Source organism: Colletes latitarsis, unplaced genomic scaffold, assembly GCF_051014445.1.
Source record: "Colletes latitarsis isolate SP2378_abdomen unplaced genomic scaffold, iyColLati1 scaffold0013, whole genome shotgun sequence".
NCBI classification, from domain to species: domain Eukaryota; kingdom Metazoa; phylum Arthropoda; class Insecta; order Hymenoptera; family Colletidae; genus Colletes; species Colletes latitarsis.
In genome coordinates, this window is record NW_027488368.1 from 9,133,462 (window position 1) to 9,151,733 (window position 18,272).

Genomic DNA, 18,272 nt, shown 5'->3' on the forward strand with positions numbered 1-18,272 from the left:
GTTTTTTCTGGTTTGGATCATGTAGTAATGTGGTACCACACTGAAACAGTCGATTAAACCTGGTATCGATCAATATTTTTGAGGATAACGCATGTTAGGTCTAGGTTAGGTATGGGATTTTCACTCATCAGACTCATACTTTCGCATTCTTCACATACTTGTTGAACGGATCCTGGGTTTTTTCTGGTTTGGATCACGTAGTAATGTGGTACCACACTGAAACAGTCGATTAAACCAGGTTTCGATCAATATTTTTGAGGACAACGCATGTTAGGTCTAGGTTAGGTCTGGGATTTTCACTCATCAGACTCATACTTTCGTGTTTTTCACATACTTGTTGAACAGATCCTGGGTTTTTTCTGGTTTGTATCACGTAGTAGTGTGGTACCACACTGAAACAGTCCATTAAACCTGGTTTGGATCAATATTTTAGAGGATAACGCATGTTAGGTCTAGGTTAGCCCCTGGGATTTTCACTCATCAGACTCATACTTTCGCATTCTTCACATACTTGTTGAACTGATCCTGGGTTTTTTCTGGTTTGGATCACGTAGTAATGTGGTACAACACTGAAACAGTCGATTAATCCTGGTTTCGATCAATATTTTAGAGGATAACGCAAGTTAGGTCTGGGATAGGTCTGGGATTTGACCTCATCAGACTCATACTTTCGCACACTTCACATACTCGTTGAACAGATCCTGGGTTATTTTCTGGTTTGGATCACATAGTAATGTGGTACCACACTGAAACAGTCGATTAAACCAGGTTTCGATCAATATTTTAGAGAATAATTCATGTGATGTCTAGGTTAGGTCTGGGATTTGCTCTCATCAGGCTCATTCTTCCGCATATTTCTGATACATGTTGAACAGATCCTGGGTTATTTCTGGTTTGGATCACGTAGTAATGTGGGACCACACTGAAACAATCAATTAAACCTGGTCTTGATAAATATTTTAGAGGATAACGCATTTTAGGTCTGGGTTAGGTCTAGGATTTGCCCCCATCAGGCTCATACTTTCGCATATTTCTCATACTTCATGGCTAGATCCTAGGCTGTTTCTGGATTGTATCACGTAGTAATGTGGTACCACGCTGAAACAGTCAATTAAACCTGGTTTCAATCAATATTTTAGAGGATAACGCATGTTAGGTCTGGGATAGGTCTGAGATTTGCCCTTATCAGACTCATACTTTCGCACACTTCACATACTCGTTGAACGGATCCTGGGATATTTTCTGGTTTGGATCACATAGTAATGTGGTACCACAGTGAAACAGTCGATTAAACCAGGTTTCGATCAATACTTTTGAGGATAACGCATGTTAGGTCTGGGTTACGTCTGGGATTTGCCCTCATCAGGCTCATACTTTCGCGTTTTTCACATACTTGTTGTACAGATCATGGGTTTTTTCTGGTCTGGGTCACGTAGTAGTGTGATACCACACTGAAACAGTCGATTAAACCAGGTTTCGATCAATATTTTAGAGGATAACGCATGTTAGGTCTAGGTTAGCCCTGGGATTTTCACTCATCAGACTCATACTTTCGCATTCTTCACATACTTGTTGAACGGATCCTGGGTTTTTTCTGGTTTGGATCACGTAGTAATGTGGTACCACACTGAAACAGTCGATTAAACCTGGTTTCGATCAATATTTAAGAGGATAACGCAAGTTAAGTCTGGGATTGGTCTGGGATTTGACCTCATCAGACTCATATTTTCGCACACTTCACATACTCGTTGAACAGATCCTGGGTTATTTTCTGGTTTGGATCACATAGTAATGTGGTACCACACTGAAACAGTCGATTAAACCAGGTTTCGATCAATATTTTAGAGGATAACGCATGTTAGGTCTAGGTTAGGCCTGGGATTTTCACTCATCAGACTCATACTTTCGCATTCTTCACATACTTGTTGAACGGATCCTGGGTTTTTTCTGGTTTGGATCACGTAGAAATGTGGGACCACACAGAAACAGTCAATTAAACCTGGTCTTGATGAATATTTTAGAGGATAACGCATGTTAGGTCTGGCATTGGTCTGGGATTCGACCTCATCAGACTCATACTTTCGCATTCTTCACATACTTGTTAAACTGATCCTGGGTTTTTTCTGGTTTGGATCACGTAGTAATGTGGTACCACACAGAAGCAGTCAATTAAACCTGGTTTCGATCAATATTTTAGAGGATAACGCAAGTTAGGTCTGGGATAGGTCTGGGATTTGCCCTCATCAGGCTCATACTTTCGCATTCTTCACATACTTGTTGAACGGATCCTGGGTTTTTTCTGGTTTGGAACACGTCGTAATGTGGGACCACATTGAAACAATCAATTAAACCTGCTCTTGATAAATATTTTAGAGGATAACGCATGTTAGGTCTGGGATAGGGCTTGGATTTGCCCACATCAGACTCACACTTTCGCACACTTCATATACTCGTTGAACAGATCCTGGGTTATTTTCTGGTTTGGATCAGATAGTAATGTGGTACCACACTGAAACAGTCGATTAAACCAGGTTTCGATCAATATTTTTGAGGATAACGCATGTTAGGTCTAGGTTAGGCCCGGGATTTTCACTCATCAGACTCATACTTTCGCATTCTTCTCATACTTGTTGAACGGATCCTGGGGTTTTTCTGGTTTGGATCACGTAGTAATGTGGGACCACACAGAAACAATCAATTAAACCTGGTCTTGATGAATATTTTAGAGGATAACGCATGTTAGGTCTGGCATTGGTCTGGGATTCGACCTCATCAGACTCATACTTTCGCATTCTTCACATACTTGTTAAACTGATCCTGGGTTTTTTCTGGTTTGGATCACGTAGTAATGTGGTACCACACAGAAGCAGTCAATTAAACCTGGTTTCGATCAATATTTTAGAGGATAACGCAAGTTAGGTCTGGGATAGGTCTGGGATTTGCCCTCATCAGGCTCATACTTTCGCGTTTTTCACATACTTGTTGAACAGATCATGGGTTTTTTCTGGTTTGGGTCACGTAGTAGTGTGATACCACACTGAAACAGTGGATTAAACCTGGTTTCGATCAATATTTTAGAGGATAACGCATGTGAGGTCTAGGTTAGCCCTGGGATTTTCACTCATCAGACTCATACTTTCGCATTCTTCACATACTTGTTGAACTGATCCTGGGTTTTTTCTGGTTTGGATCATGTAGTAATGTGGTACCACACTGAAACAGTCGATTAAACCTGGTTTCGATCAATATTTTAGAGGATAACGAAAGTTATGTCTAGGTTAGGCCTGGGATTTGCCCTCATCAGACTCATGCTTTCGCATTTTTCACATACTTGTTGAACAGATCCTGGGTTTTTTCTTGTATGGATCACGTAGTAATGTGGTACCACACTGAAACATTCAGTTAAACCTGGTCTTGATAAATATTTTTGAGGATAACGCATGTTAGGTCTGGGTTAAGTCTAGGATTTGCCCTCATCAGGCTCATACTTTCGCATATTTCTCATACTTCATGGCTAGATCCTGGGCTGTTTCTGGATTGTATCACGTAGTAATGTGGTACCACGCTGAAACAGTCAATTAAACCTGGTTTCGATCAATATTTTAGAGGATAACGCAAGTTAGGTCTGGCATTGGTCTGGGATTCGACCTCATCAGGCTCATACTTTCGCGTTTTTCACATACTTGTTGAACTGATCCTGGGCTTTTTCTGGTTTGGATCACGTAGTAATGTGGTACCACACTGAAACAGTCAATTAAACCTGGTTTCGATCAATATTTTAGAGAATAATACATGTTAGGTCTAGGTTAGGTCTGGGATATGCCCTCATCAGACTCATACTTTCGCACAATTCACATACTCGTTGAACAGATACTGGGTTATTTTCTGGTTTGGATCACATAGTAATGTGGTACCACACTGAAACAGTCGATTAAACCAGCTTTCGATCAATATTTTTGAGGATAACGCATGTTTGGTCTGGCATTGGTCTGGGATTCGACCTCATCAGACTCATACTTTCGCATTCTTCACATACTTGTTGAACTGATCCTGGGCTTTTTCTGGTTTGTATCACGTAGTAATGTGGTACCACACTGAATCAGTCGATTAAACCTGGTTTCGATCAATATTTAAGAGGATAACGCAAGTTAAGTCTGGGATTGGTCTGGGATTTGACCTCATCAGACTCATACTTTCGCACACTTCACATACTCGTTGAACAGATCCTAGGTTATTTTCTGGTTTGGATCACATAGTAATGTGGTACCACACTGAAACAGTCGATTAAACCAGGTTTCGATCAATATTTTTGAGGATAACGCATGTTAGGTCTAGGTTAGGCCTGGGATTTTCACTCATCAGACTCATACTTTCGCATTCTTCACATACTTGTTGAACGGATCCTGGGTTTTTTCTGGTTTGGATCACGTAGTAATGTGGGACCACAATGAAACAGTCAATTAAACCTGGTTTCGATCAATATTTTAGAGAATAATTCATGTTATGTCTAGGTTAGGTCTGGGATTTGCTCTCATCAGGCTCATTCTTTCGCATATTTCTCATACTTGATGGCTAGATGCTGGGCTTTTTCTGGATTGCATCACGTAGTATTGAAGTACAACACTGAAACAGTCAATTAAACCTGGTTTCCATCATTATCTTAGAGGACAACGCAAGTTAGGTCTGGGATAGGTCTGGGATTTGCCCTCATCAGGCTCATACTTTCCGCGTTTTTCACAAACTTGTTGAACAGATCCTGGGCTTTTTCTGGTTTGGATCAAGTTGTAGTGTGGGACAACACTGAAACAATCAATTAAACCTGATCTTGATAAATATCTTAGAGGACAACGCAAGGTTAGGTCTGGGATAGGTCTGGGATTTGCCCTCATCAGGCTCATACTTTCGCGTTTTTCACATACTTGTTGAACAGATCCTGGGTTTTTTCTGGTTTGTATCACGTAGTAGTGTGGTACCACACTGAAACAGTCGATTAAACCTGGTTTCGATCAATATTTTAGAGGATAATTCATGTTATGTCTAGGTTAGGTCTGGGATTTGCTCTCATCAGGCTCATTCTTTCGCATATTTCTCATACTTGATGGCTAGATGCTGGGCTTTTTCTGGATTGCATCACGTAGTATTGAAGTACAACACTGAAACAGTCAATTAAACCTGGTTTCCATCATTATCTTAGAGGACAACGCAAGTTAGGTCTGGGATAGGTCTGGGATTTGCCCTCATCAGGCTCATACTTTCCGCGTTTTTCACAAACTTGTTGAACAGATCCTGGGCTTTTTCTCGTTTGGATCAAGTTGTAGTGTGGGACAACACTGAAACAATCAATTAAACCTGATCTTGATAAATATCTTAGAGGACAACGCAAGTTAGGTCTGGGATAGGTCTGGGATTTGCCCTCATCAGGCTCATACTTTCGCGTTTTTCACATACTTGTTGAACAGATCCTGGGTTTTTTCTGGTTTGTATCACGTAGTAGTGTGGTACCACACTGAAACAGTCGATTAAACCTGGTTTCGATCAATATTTTAGAGGATAATTCATGTTATGTCTAGGTTAGGTCTGGGATTTGCTCTCATCAGGCTCATTCTTTCGCATATTTCTCATACTTGATGGCTAGATGCTGGGCTTTTTCTGGATTGCATCACGTAGTATTGAAGTACAACACTGAAACAGTCAATTAAACCTGGTTTCCATCATTATCTTAGAGGACAACGCAAGTTAGGTCTGGGATAGGTCTGGGATTTGCCCTCATCAGGCTCATACTTTCCGCGTTTTTCACAAACTTGTTGAACAGATCCTGGGCTTTTTCTGGTTTGGATCAAGTTGTAGTGTGGGACAACACTGAAACAATCAATTAAACCTGATCTTGATAAATATCTTAGAGGACAACGCAAGTTAGGTCTGGGATAGGTCTGGGATTTGCCCTCATCAGGCTCATACTTTCGCGTTTTTCACATACTTGTTGAACAGATCCTGGGTTTTTTCTGGTTTGTATCACGTAGTAGTGTGGTACCACACTGAAACAGTCGATTAAACCTGGTTTCGATCAATATTTTAGAGGATAACGCAAGTTAAGTCTGGGATTCCCTCAGGGGCTGCCAGCCTTTCAGCTGCAGTACGGGCTTAACGAACCCGGGGTACCCGAGTCATACACACACCGTAAGCCTCCTGTTGGTCGTCACAACGACCCATTCACAATTCCCTATTGGTTTTGTGAATGGTACGTGACGGCAGGAGGAACGGGGGTCTTGGCTTAACCGCCTGGGCCACGAGTATGGCGACTCTATAAAATCGCCCTCCAATCCTAAGCTATGGTGCGCGGCGATGGGATGCATGGTTGGGGGAGAAGGCCCAATCCCAAGCGACCACCTCCGGGGAACCTGCCGATCCCCCGGAGTATATAGGCTTACCCGGGTAAGGCGGCTCTGCCCAGGCGGACCTTTTCTTCCGACCTGCTCGTGGGAATAATATGGAGTTCAATATTAAAACGGGGATGGGACGGGGTAAGTCAGAGGGGGAGGACGAAGGCGGTGTTGGGACTGGAGTGACGGCGCTCGCGCCGCCTCCAGCGCCTGGCCCGGCTTTGTGGAGGGTGGAGGAGGACGACGAGACGGCGTCGGTCTCGTCCTTCTCCTCCAGCACGAGCCACATAGGCTCTAAGAGGAAGAGGACGGGGCAGGCCGTCGTCGAGGTGGGCGGGGCGATGAGCCCGTCGGTGAGGCTGAGTTGCCTCAGGGACGAGGTGACCGAGGAGATATCGGAGAGGATCTCCTCGTCCCTGAGGCGGGTGGAGAAAGTCGCCGCTGCCTGCGCCTTTAAGGGGCAGAAAAGCGGTGGCGCGGAGGCCCTGAAGGCCGCGGCGGAGGAAATGAGGGAGGCGGCGCGGGAGCTCAGAGGGCGGAACGCCCGTCTCCAGCTCCTGTTGGAGGAGGAGCGACAGGGGAGGAGGAGGGCAGAGGCGCTGTGGAACAGCGCGGCCCTCCCTCCCATCCTCCCTCCTCCTCCACCGCCGCGTCCCTCGGCGGAGGTAAATAAGCGGAGTGCGGCGGCAGTGGTGCGGGGCACCGCGGGCCCCTACACCCGCACTCCGCCCGTGAAGAAGTCCCCGTCCTCCTCAGAAGACGATCTTCTGAGGAGGATTGGGGACATGAATGATGGCAAGCTGGCCGCCTTCCGGGAGGAGCTCCTCGCCGGAAGAGCGGTCAGCAGGAAGGCGGTGCCTCCCCGACCTGTTCCGGTACAGTCGGGGAAGGCAAAGAAGGGCGGAGTGAAGGCTCCGCCCAGCGTTGCGGCACCAGGGCCCCGGGTCGCGACCCCCAAGGGGGGTGGTGTACCCGTGGTCGCGGTGGTCGCGTCCTCCACAGCACCCTCCCAAGGGGGGGTGGCGTGGAGTGAGGTGGTGGGGCGGAAGGCGAAGCGGGCGGCGAGGAAGGCCTCGCAACCGCAGCCTCCGCCTCCGCCGCCGGCGGCCAAGGTAAAGGCCGCGAAGGTCGGGAAGGCACGACCAGGTCGTCCCCCAAAAACGGCAGCGGTGACGCTGACCGTTGCGCTGGGGGGCGACCTGACCCTCGCGGAGGCGATGCGGCTCGCCAGGGAGAATATCTCCCTGGAAGAGCTGGGCATCGCCTCCGTGAGGGCGAAGAGGGCCGTGACCGGGGGTCTCTTGCTGGAGATCCCCGGTGCAGAAGGCGGCGCGAAGGCGGATCGTCTCGCCCAGAGGCTCCGGGAGCAGTTGGGCGAGCGAGGTGTCCGGGTCGCCCGGCCCACGAAGCGCACGGAGATGCGCGTTTGTGGGCTGCACGACTCGGTCAGCGCACAGGATGTGTCCCGTGCCCTTGCGAGGGCGGGGGACTGTCCTGTGGAGGACCTGCGGATCGGAGAGATCCGCAGGTCGCCCTCCGGCCTCGGGTCGGTGTGGGCCCGGTGCCCCCTCTCCGCCGCCCGTAAGGTGGCGGAATCCGGGAGGGTGTTGGTGGGGTGGGTTTCGGCGCGAGTGGAAATCCTCGCGCCGCGCCCGCTCCAGTGTCACCGCTGCCTCGAATTGGGGCACGTGAGGCAGTGGTGCACCTCGCCGGTGGACCGCAGCGGTGCCAAAGAGCACCGTGCGAGCCAGTGCTCGGCGGCCCCCCACTGCCCGCTGTGTGCGGACATGGGGAGGCCAGCCGATCACAGGGTGGGGAGCAAGAAGTGCTCCCCCCCCCCTCCCGGAAGGAGAGGAAGAGGCGGGCTGCACCGGCTCCGGTGCCGAGGGCGGTGGCATCGTCCTCCATGGAGGTGGACGGTGCTACGGGGACGGACGGCCGGGAGGAGGCTGGCGCGGCCATTAATTAATGCCGCCCCGCCTCCTCCTCCAGGCCAACCTCAACCACTGCCGCGCGGCACAGGACTTGATGTCCCAAGTCCTCGCGGAGTGGGGGGTTGGCCTGGCGGTCGCCGCCGAGCCGTACCGCGTCCCTGATCACCCTCATTGGGTGGGCGACGCGGACGGCTTGGTGGCGACGGTATGGGGAGGGAGCGACGGGTCCCCACCGTTCTCCTTGTTGGAGCGCGGTCGGGGATTCGTCGCCGTGGACTGGGGGGGAGTCGCTGTGGTGGGGTGCTACATTTCGCCCCGTAGCGGTCACGCTGCGTTCGAGCTGTACTTGGCCGAGGTCGCGGCATGCGTGCAGCGCTACGCGGCCCGGCCGGTGCTGGTCCTGGGGGATTTTAATGCCAAGTCGGTGGCTTGGGGATCTCCCAGGACCTCCGTTCGCGGCGGGATCCTGGGCGATTGGGCGGCGGGGCTCGACCTCCGGGTATTGAACCGGGGGTCGGAGCACACATGCGTGCGGCGATATGGGGGGTCCATCGTGGATGTTGGATTCGCGACCCCCAACGCCGTGCGCATGGTGTCGGGTTGGCACGTGGTCGCGGGGGCAGAGACACTCTCCGATCACCGGTACATCCGGATGGAGGTCTCTGCCGCCGCGAGTGCATCCCGACACGGCCGCCTGCGTGGCACCCCACCACGCCGCTGGGCGCTTCGGCGCCTGGACAAGGACGCCCTGATGGCAGCTGCCCTCGCTGCAACTTGGCCGCAGGGAGCGGCCGAGTTGCCGAGCATAGAGGAGGAGGTCGCCCGGCTCGGAGCATTGGTCGCGGGTATTTGCGACGCAGCGATGCCTCGGGTCGGGCGGGCTTCTCCTCGCCGGGCGGTGTACTGGTGGTCGGACGCGATCGCGGAGTTGCGAGTCGCGACTGTCCGCGCCCGACGCCAGTACACCCGCGCGCGCCGTCGTCAACGTACAGGCGACGGCGTGGCGCGAGTGAGGGCAGCTGATGACCTGTATGGAGCATACCGCGTGGCGCGGGTTGCTCTGCAGGTCGCCATCAAACGGGCCAAGACCCAGGCATGGAAGGAGCTCCTCCAGACCCTTGATGACGATCCATGGGGGCGCCCATATAAGGTGGTGCTGAATAAGCTCCGCCCGTGGGCGCCCCCCGTCACCGAGGGTCTTGACCCCCGGCTGCTGGAGGACGTGGTGAATACACTCTTCCCAATTGGGGAGAGGGGACCGCGTCCTCCGGCGGCGGCGGCTGTCCCAGTGGAGTGGACGGCCGAGCTGGGGGTCACGCAGGAGGAGCTGGCAGCGGCCATCAGACGGCTCGGGGTTCGTAACACGGCCCCGGGTCCGGATGGTGTGCCCGGCCGGGTTTGGGTCTTGACCCAGGGCGTCCTTGGGGCCGACCTCAGGCGGTTGTTCGACCGCTGCCTGAGGGACGGGCGATTCCCCCCCAGTTGGAAGGTGGCGAGGATGGTCCTCCTCCGGAAGGAGGGTCGGCCCGCGGAGTCTCCCTCCGCATACCGGCCCATTTGTCTCCTCGACGAGGTGGGCAAGCTCTTCGAGCGTGTGATTGCTGCCCGCCTCGTCGAGCACCTGTCGCGGGGTGATCCCGGTCTGGCCGACTGCCAGTTCGGTTTCCGGGGGGGCCGATCGACTATTGACGCGATAGGTCGTGTGAGGGCCCTCTCGGAGGCGGCCGTCTCCCGGGGAGGGGTGGCATTGGCAATATCCAAGGATATTGCCAATGCCTTTAACACCCTCCCCTTGGAAGAGATAAGGAGGGGACTCGAATATCATCGAGTCCCCCCTTGTCTCAGGGCGGTCGTCGGGGATTATCTCCGCGGCAGGTGGATCGAGTATCCGGGCCGGGATGGTGATATGCGGAGGGAGGTGTACTGCGGTGTTCCGCAGGGGTTGGTCCTCGGGCCACTCCTGTGGAACATCGCGTACGACTCGGTGTTGCGGGCCGGCCTCCCCGACGGCGTCAGCACGGTGTGTTATGCGGATGACACACTGGTGCTGGTCGTCGGGGCGCACTGGGGGAGGGCCATGCGTCGCGCGGAGGAGGGGTCGCAACGCGTCGTCGACCGGATCAGGGGGATGGGGATGACGGTGGCGGTCCATAAGACCGAGGTGATTGCGTTTCATTCACCTCGGCAGGATCCGCCACCCTCTCTGATCCGGGTGGGTGGGGCTGACATCGAGGTGAAGCCCCAGATCAGGTATCTGGGGCTGATCCTCGATAGCCACTGGCGTTTCGAGGAGCATTTCCGCTGCCTGGTCCCCCGGTTGGAAAGGATGGTTGCGGCTCTGGGCCGGATCCTGCCCAACCTGGGCGGCCCGGCGGGCCGAGTTCGTCGCCTCTATGTGGCAATGGTCCAGTCGGTGGCCCTATACGGGGCCCCCGTCTGGGCGGACGACCTGGCTGCCTCCCGGCGCAGCATGACTATGCTGCGTCGGGTGCAGAGGCGCATGGCGCTCAGGGTCGTCCGGGGGTATCGGACCATGTCACATGAGGCGGCGACGGTTCTAGCGGGGATGCCGCCCATGGACCTGCTCGCGCGGTCGCACGCGGTGATGTACCGGCACCGCGTCGACCGTCGCGCGGGGGTGGGGGCGGTCCCGGGCGGGCAGGAACCTGCTTGGGGCGATTTGAAGCGCCAGGCCCGGCAGTCCGTGTTGCTCGCGTGGCAGGAGCGGCTGGCTCTGCCAACCGCGGGGCACCGGACTGTCGGGGCTGTTCGGCCACTCCTGAAGGAGTGGCTGGACAGAGGCCATGGCAGCCTCACCTACCGGCTGGCACAGGTATTTTCCGGGCATGGCAGCTTCGGAAGATACCTGTGCCGGATAGGGAAGGAGCCGACGGCGCGTTGCTGCCACTGCGACGCTGAGCAGGACACGGCGGATCATACCCTGGAGGTATGCCCCGCGTGGGAGGGGGAGCGCCGTGTCCTGGTCGGCGTCGTCGGGCGGGATGTCTCGCTGCCGGGCGTGGTGCGCGCCATGCTCGGCAGCGAGGAGAAGTGGAGGGCCGTGGCCTCCTTCTGCGAGAACGTAATGTTGCAGAAGGAGGCCGCGGGGAGGGAGCGCGAGCTTCAGCGGCGTGCTGAAGCGCGCGCTCGTGCGGTGGCCCGAGGTCGTCGCCCGGTCGCGAGGCGTCGCGGGCGGCCGCCTCGGCGTGGCGGATGACCTAGGCTGGGAGGGGGGTCCTGAGGGGACCCTCCTCCCGCCAGGCGGCGCCGGGTCGGACCGGTTGGGGGTAGGAGTGCCTTCCCCTACCGGTCCGACGCAAGGGGAGGCACCCTCGGCGGTCTGGTGCGGCCATGAACGCCCGGCCGCCGAGGGATGGAAACGGGGTCGCGGGCGGTTGCGAGTTGGGGCTCGCAGCCGCCACTAAACGCGGCCCCGGGACGGATAGCGGCGGGATGGGGTGGCCCCGTCCCGCCGCTATGAGGCAGTGTGTCTACTGGGGGGACCGATTGTCCCCCCGGGGGATGGGCGCGAAAGCGCGGGCACGGGGAGGATACCGGAAGAATGCTTCGAGCGATTCCCGGTATCCTCCCAAAGCGTGCCGAAGGGTCACCGTGGGGTTTTTAGTGGGTAGGTCCCGCGCCTGTCGTTGTACGGGCGCGGGGAATCCCACACACGCCTCCCACCTCTCCCCAAGGAGGTGGGAGGGAGTCTTTCGAAGATTTTCCCCACGACAAAAAAAAAAAAAAAAAAAAAAAAAAAAAAGTTAAGTCTGGGATTGGTCTGGGATTTGACCTCATCAGACTCATACTTTCGCACACTTCACATACTCGTTGAACAGATCCTGGGTTATTTTCTGGTTTGGATCACATAGTAATGTGGTACCACACTGAAACAGTCGATTAAACCAGGTTTCGATCAATATTTTTGAGGATAGCGCATGTTAGGTCTAGGTTAGGTCTGGGATTTTCACTCATCAGACTCATACTTTCGCATTCTTCACATACTTGTTGAACGGATCCTGGGTTTTTTCTGGTTTGGATCACGTAGTGATGTGTGTCCACACTGAAACAATCAATTAAACCTGGTCTTGATAAATATTTTAGAGGATAACGCATTTTAGGTCTGGGATAGGTCTGGGATTTGCCCTCATCAGACTCATACTTTCGCACACTTCACATACTCGATGAACAGATCCTGGGTTTTTTCTGGTTTGGATCACGTAGTGATGTGGTACCACACTGAAACAGTCGATTAAACCAGGTTTCGATCAATATTTTTGAGCATAACGCATGTTAGGTCTTGTTTAGGCCTGGGATTTTCACTCATCAGGCTCATACTTTCGCATTCTTCACATACTTGTTGAACGGATCCTGGGTTTTTTCTGGTTTGGATCACGTAGTAATGTGGGACCACACTGAAACAGTCAATTAAACCTGGTTTCGATCAATATTTCAGAGGACAACGCAAGTTAGGTCTGGGATAGGTCTGGGATTTGCCCTCATCAGGCTCATACTTTCGTGTTTTTCACATACTTGTTGAACAGATCCTGGGTTTTTTCTGGTTTGTATCACGTAGTAGTGTGGTACCACACTGAAACAGTCCATTAAACCTGGTCTTGATAAATATTTTAGAGGATAACGCATTTTAGGTCTGGGATAGGTCTGGGATTTGCCCTCATCAGACTCATACTTTCGCACACTTCACATACTCGATGAACAGATCCTGGGTTTTTTCTGGTTTGGATCACGTAGTGATGTGGTACCACACTGAAACAGTCGATTAAACCAGGTTTCGATCAATATTTTTGAGGATAGCGCATGTTAGGTCTAGGTTAGGTCTGGGATTTTCACACATCAGACTCATACTTTCGCATTCTTCACATACTTGTTGAACGGATCCTGGGTTTTTTCTGGTTTGGATCACGTAGTGATGTGTGTCCACACTGAAACAATCAATTAAACCTGGTCTTGATAAATATTTTAGAGGATAACGCATTTTAGGTCTGGGATAGGTCTGGGATTTGCCCTCATCAGACTCATACTTTCGCACACTTCACATACTCGATGAACAGATCCTGGGTTTTTTCTGGTTTGGATCACGTAGTGATGTGGTACCACACTGAAACAGTCGATTAAACCAGGTTTCGATCAATATTTTTGAGCATAACGCATGTTAGGTCTTGTTTAGGCCTGGGATTTTCACTCATCAGGCTCATACTTTCGCATTCTTCACATACTTGTTGAACGGATCCTGGGTTTTCTCTGGTTTGGATCACGTAGTAATGTGGGACCACACTGAAACAGTCAATTAAACCTGGTTTCGATCAATATTTCAGGGGACAACGCAAGTTAGGTCTGGGATAGGTCTGGGATTTGCCCTCATCAGGCTCATACTTTCGTGTTTTTCACATACTTGTTGAACAGATCCTGGGTTTTTTCTGGTTTGTATCACGTAGTAGTGTGGTACCACACTGAAACAGTCCATTAAACCTGGTTTGGATCAATATTTTAGAGGATAACGCATGTTAGGTCTAGGTTAGCCCTGGGATTTTCACTCATCAGACTCATACTTTCGCATTCTTCACATACTTGTTGAGCTGATCCTGGGTTTTTTCTGGTTTGGATCACGTAGTAATGTGGTACCACACTGAAACAGTCGATTAAACCTGGTTTCGATCAATATTTTAGAGGATAACGCAAGTTAGGTCTGGGATAGGTCTGAGATTTGACCTCATCAGACTCATACTTTCGCACACTTCACATACTCGTTGAACAGATCCTGGGTTATTTTCTGGTTTGGATCACATAGTAATGTGGTACCACACTGAAACAGTCGATTAAACCAGGTTTCGATCAATATTTTAGAGAATAATTCATGTGATGTCTAGGTTAGGTCTGGGATTTGCTCTCATCAGGCTCATTCTTTCGCATATTTCTCATACATGTTGAACAGATCCTGGGTTTTTTCTGGTTTGGATCACGTAGTAATGTGGGACCACACTGAAACAATCAATTAAACCTGGTCTTGATAAATATTTTAGAGGATAACGCATGTTAGGTCTGGGTTAGGTCTAGGATTTGCCCCCATCAGGCTCATACTTTCGCATATTTCTCATACTTCATGGCTAGATCCTGGGCTGTTTCTGGATTGTATCACGTAGTAATGTGGTACCACGCTGAAACAGTCAATTAAACTTGGTTTCAATGAATATTTTAGAGGATAACGCATGTTAGGTCTGGGATAGGTCTGAGATTTGCCCTTATCAGACTCATACTTTCGCACACTTCACATACTCGATGAACAGATCCTGGGTTTTTTCTGGTTTGGATCACGTAGTGATGTGGTACCACACTGAAACAGTCAATTAAACCTGGTTTGGATCAATATTTTAGAGGATAACGCATGTTAGGTCTAGGTTAGCCCTGGGATTTTCACTCATCAGACTCATACTTTCGCATTCTTCACATACTTGTTGAACGGATCCTGGGTTTTTTCTGGTTTGGATCACGTAGAAATGTGGGACCACACAGAAACAGTCAATTAAACCTGGTTTCGATCAATATTTTACAGAATAATTCATGTTATGTCTAGGTTAGGTCTGGGATTTGCTCTCATCAGGCTCATTCTTTCGCATATTTCTCATACTTGATGGCTAGATGCTGGGCTTTTTCTGGATTGCATCACGTAGTAATGAAGTACAACACTGAAACAGTCAATTAAACCTGGTTCCCATCATTATCTTAGAGGACAACGCAAGTTAGGTCTGGGATAGGTCTGGGATTTGCCCTCATCAGGCTCATACTTTCCGCGTTTTTCACATACTTGTTGAACGGATCCTGGGTTTTTTCTGGTTTGGGTCACGTAGTAGTGTGATACCACACTGAAACAGTCGATTAAACCTGGTTTCGATCAATATTTTAGAGGATAACGCATGTGAGGTCTAGGTTAGCCCTGGGATTTTCACTCATCAGACTCATACTTTCGCATTCTTCACATACTTGTTAAACGGATCCTGGGGTTTTTCTGGTTTGGATCACGTAGTAATGTGGGACCACACAGAAACAATCAATTAAACCTGGTCTTGATGAATATTTTATAGGATAACGCATGTTAGGTCTGGCATTGGTCTGGGATTCGACCTCATCAGACTCATACTTTCGCATTCTTCACATACTTGTTAAACTGATCCTGGGTTTTTTCTGGTTTGGATCACGTAGTAATGTGGGACCACACAGAAACAATCAATTAAACCTGGTCTTGATGAATATTTTAGAGGATAACGCATGTTAGGTCTGGCATTGGTCTGGGATTCTACCTCATCAGACTCATACTTTCGCATTCCTCACATACTTGTTAAACTGATCCTGGGTTTTTTCTGTTTGATCACGTAGTAATGTGGTACCACACAGAAACCGTCAATTAAACCTGGTTTCGATCAATATTTTAGAGGATAACACAAGTTAGGTCTGGGATAGGTCTGGGATTTGCCCTCATCAGGCTCATACTTTCGCGTTTTTCACATACTTGTTGAACAGATCATGGGTTTTTTCTGGTTTGGGTCACGTAGTAGTGTGATACCACACTGAAACAGTGGATTAAACCTGGTTTCGATCAATATTTTAGAGGGTAACGCATGTGAGGTCTAGGTTAGCCCTGGGATTTTCACTCATCAGACTCATACTTTCGCATTCTTCACATACTTGTTGAACGGAACCTGGGTTTTTTCTCGTTTGGATCACGTAGTAAGGTGTGTCCACACTGAAACAATCAATTAAACCTGGTCTTGATAAATATTTTAGAGGATAACGCATTTTAGGTCTGGGATAGGTCTGGGATTTGCCCTCATCTGACTCATACTTTCGCACACTTCACATACTCGTTGAACAGATCCTGGGTTTTTTCTGGTTTGGATCACGTAGTGATGTGGTACCACACTGAAACAGTCAATTAAACTTGGTTTTGATCAATATTTTAGAGAATGATTCATGTTAGGTCTAGGTTAGGTCAAGGATTTGCTCTCATCAGGCTCATTCTTTCGCATATTTCTCATACGTGATGGCTAGATCCTGGGCTTTTTCTGGATTGCATCACGTAGTAATGTGGTACCACACTGAAACAGTCAATTAAACCTGGTTTGGATCAATATTTTAGAGGATAACGCATGTTAGGTCTGGGTTAGGTCTAGGATTTGCTCTCATCAGGCTCATTCTTTCGCATATTTCTCATACTTGATGGCTAGATCCTGGGCTTTCTCTGGATTGCATCACGTAGTAATGAAGTACAACACTGAAACAGTCAATTAAACCTGGTTTCCATCAATATCTTAGAGGACAACGCAAGTTAGGTCTGGGATAGGTCTGGGATTTGCCCACATCAGGCTCATACTTCCGCGTTTTTCACATACTTGTTGAACAGATCCTGGGTTTTTTCTGGTTTCGGTCACGTAGTAGTGTGATACCACACTGAAACAGTGGATTAAACCTGGTTTCGATCAATATTTTAGAGGATAACGCATGTGAGGTCTAGGTTAGCCCTGGGATTTTCACTCATCAGACTCATACTTTCGCATTCTTCACATACTTGTTGAACTGATCCTGGGTTTTTTCTGGTTTGGATCATGTAGTAATGTGGTACCACACTGAAACAGTCGATTAAACCTGGTTTGGATCAATATTTTAGAGGATAACGCAAGTTAAGTCTGGGATAGGTCTGGGATTTGCCCTCATCTGACTCATACTTTCGCACACTTCACATACTCGTTGAACAGATCCTGGGTTTTTTCTGGTTTGGATCACGTAGTAATGTGGGACCACACTGAAACAGTCAATTAAACCAGGTTTCGATCAATATATTAGAGAATAATTCATGTTAGGTCTAGGTTACGTCTGGGATTTGCTCTCAACAGGCTCATTCTTTCGCATATTTCTCATACTTGATGGCTAGATCCTGGGCTTTTTCTGGATTGCATCACGTAGTAATGAAGTACAACACTGAAACAGTGAATTAAACCTGGTTTCCATCAATATCTTAGAGGACAACGCAAGTTAGGTCTGGGATAGGTCTGGGATTTGCCCACATCAGGCTCATACATTCGCGTTTTTCACATACTTGTTGAACAGATCCTGGGTTTTTTCTGGTTTGGGTCACGTAGTAATGTGATACCACACTGAAACAGTGGATTAAACCTGGTTTCGATCAATATTTTAGAGGATAACGCATGTGAGGTCTAGGTTAGCCCTGGGATTTTCACTCATCAGACTCATACTTTCGTATTCTTCACATACTTGTTGAACTGATCCTGGGTTTTTTCTGGTTTGGATCATGTAGTAATGTGGTACCACACTGAAAGAGTCGATTAAACCTGGTTTGGATCAATATTTTAGAGGATAACGCAAGTTAAGTCTGGGATAGGTCTGGGATTTGACCTCATCAGACTCATACTTTCGCGTTTTTCACACACTTGTTGAACAGATCCTGGGTTTTTTCTGGTATGGATCACGTAGTAGTGTGGTACCACACATAAACAGTCCATTAAACCTGGTTGCGATCAATATTTTAGAGGATAACGCATGTTAGGTCTCGGTTAGGTCTAGGATTTGCCCTCATCAGGCTCATACTTTCGCATATTTCTCATACTTCATGGCTAGATCCTGGGCTATTTCTGGATTGGATCACGTAGTAATGTGGTACCACACTGAAACAGTCAATTAAACCTGGTTTCGATCAATATTTTAGAGGACAATGCAAGTTAGGTCTGGGATAGGTCTGGGATTTGCCCACATCAGGGTCATACTTTCGCATTTTTCACATACTTGTTGAACAGATCCTGGGTTTTTTCTGGTTTGGATCGCGCAGTAATGTGGTACCACACTGAAGCAGCCCACTAAACCTGGTTTCGATCAATATTTTAGAGGATAACGCATCTTAGGTCTGTGTTAGGTCTAAGATTTGCCCACC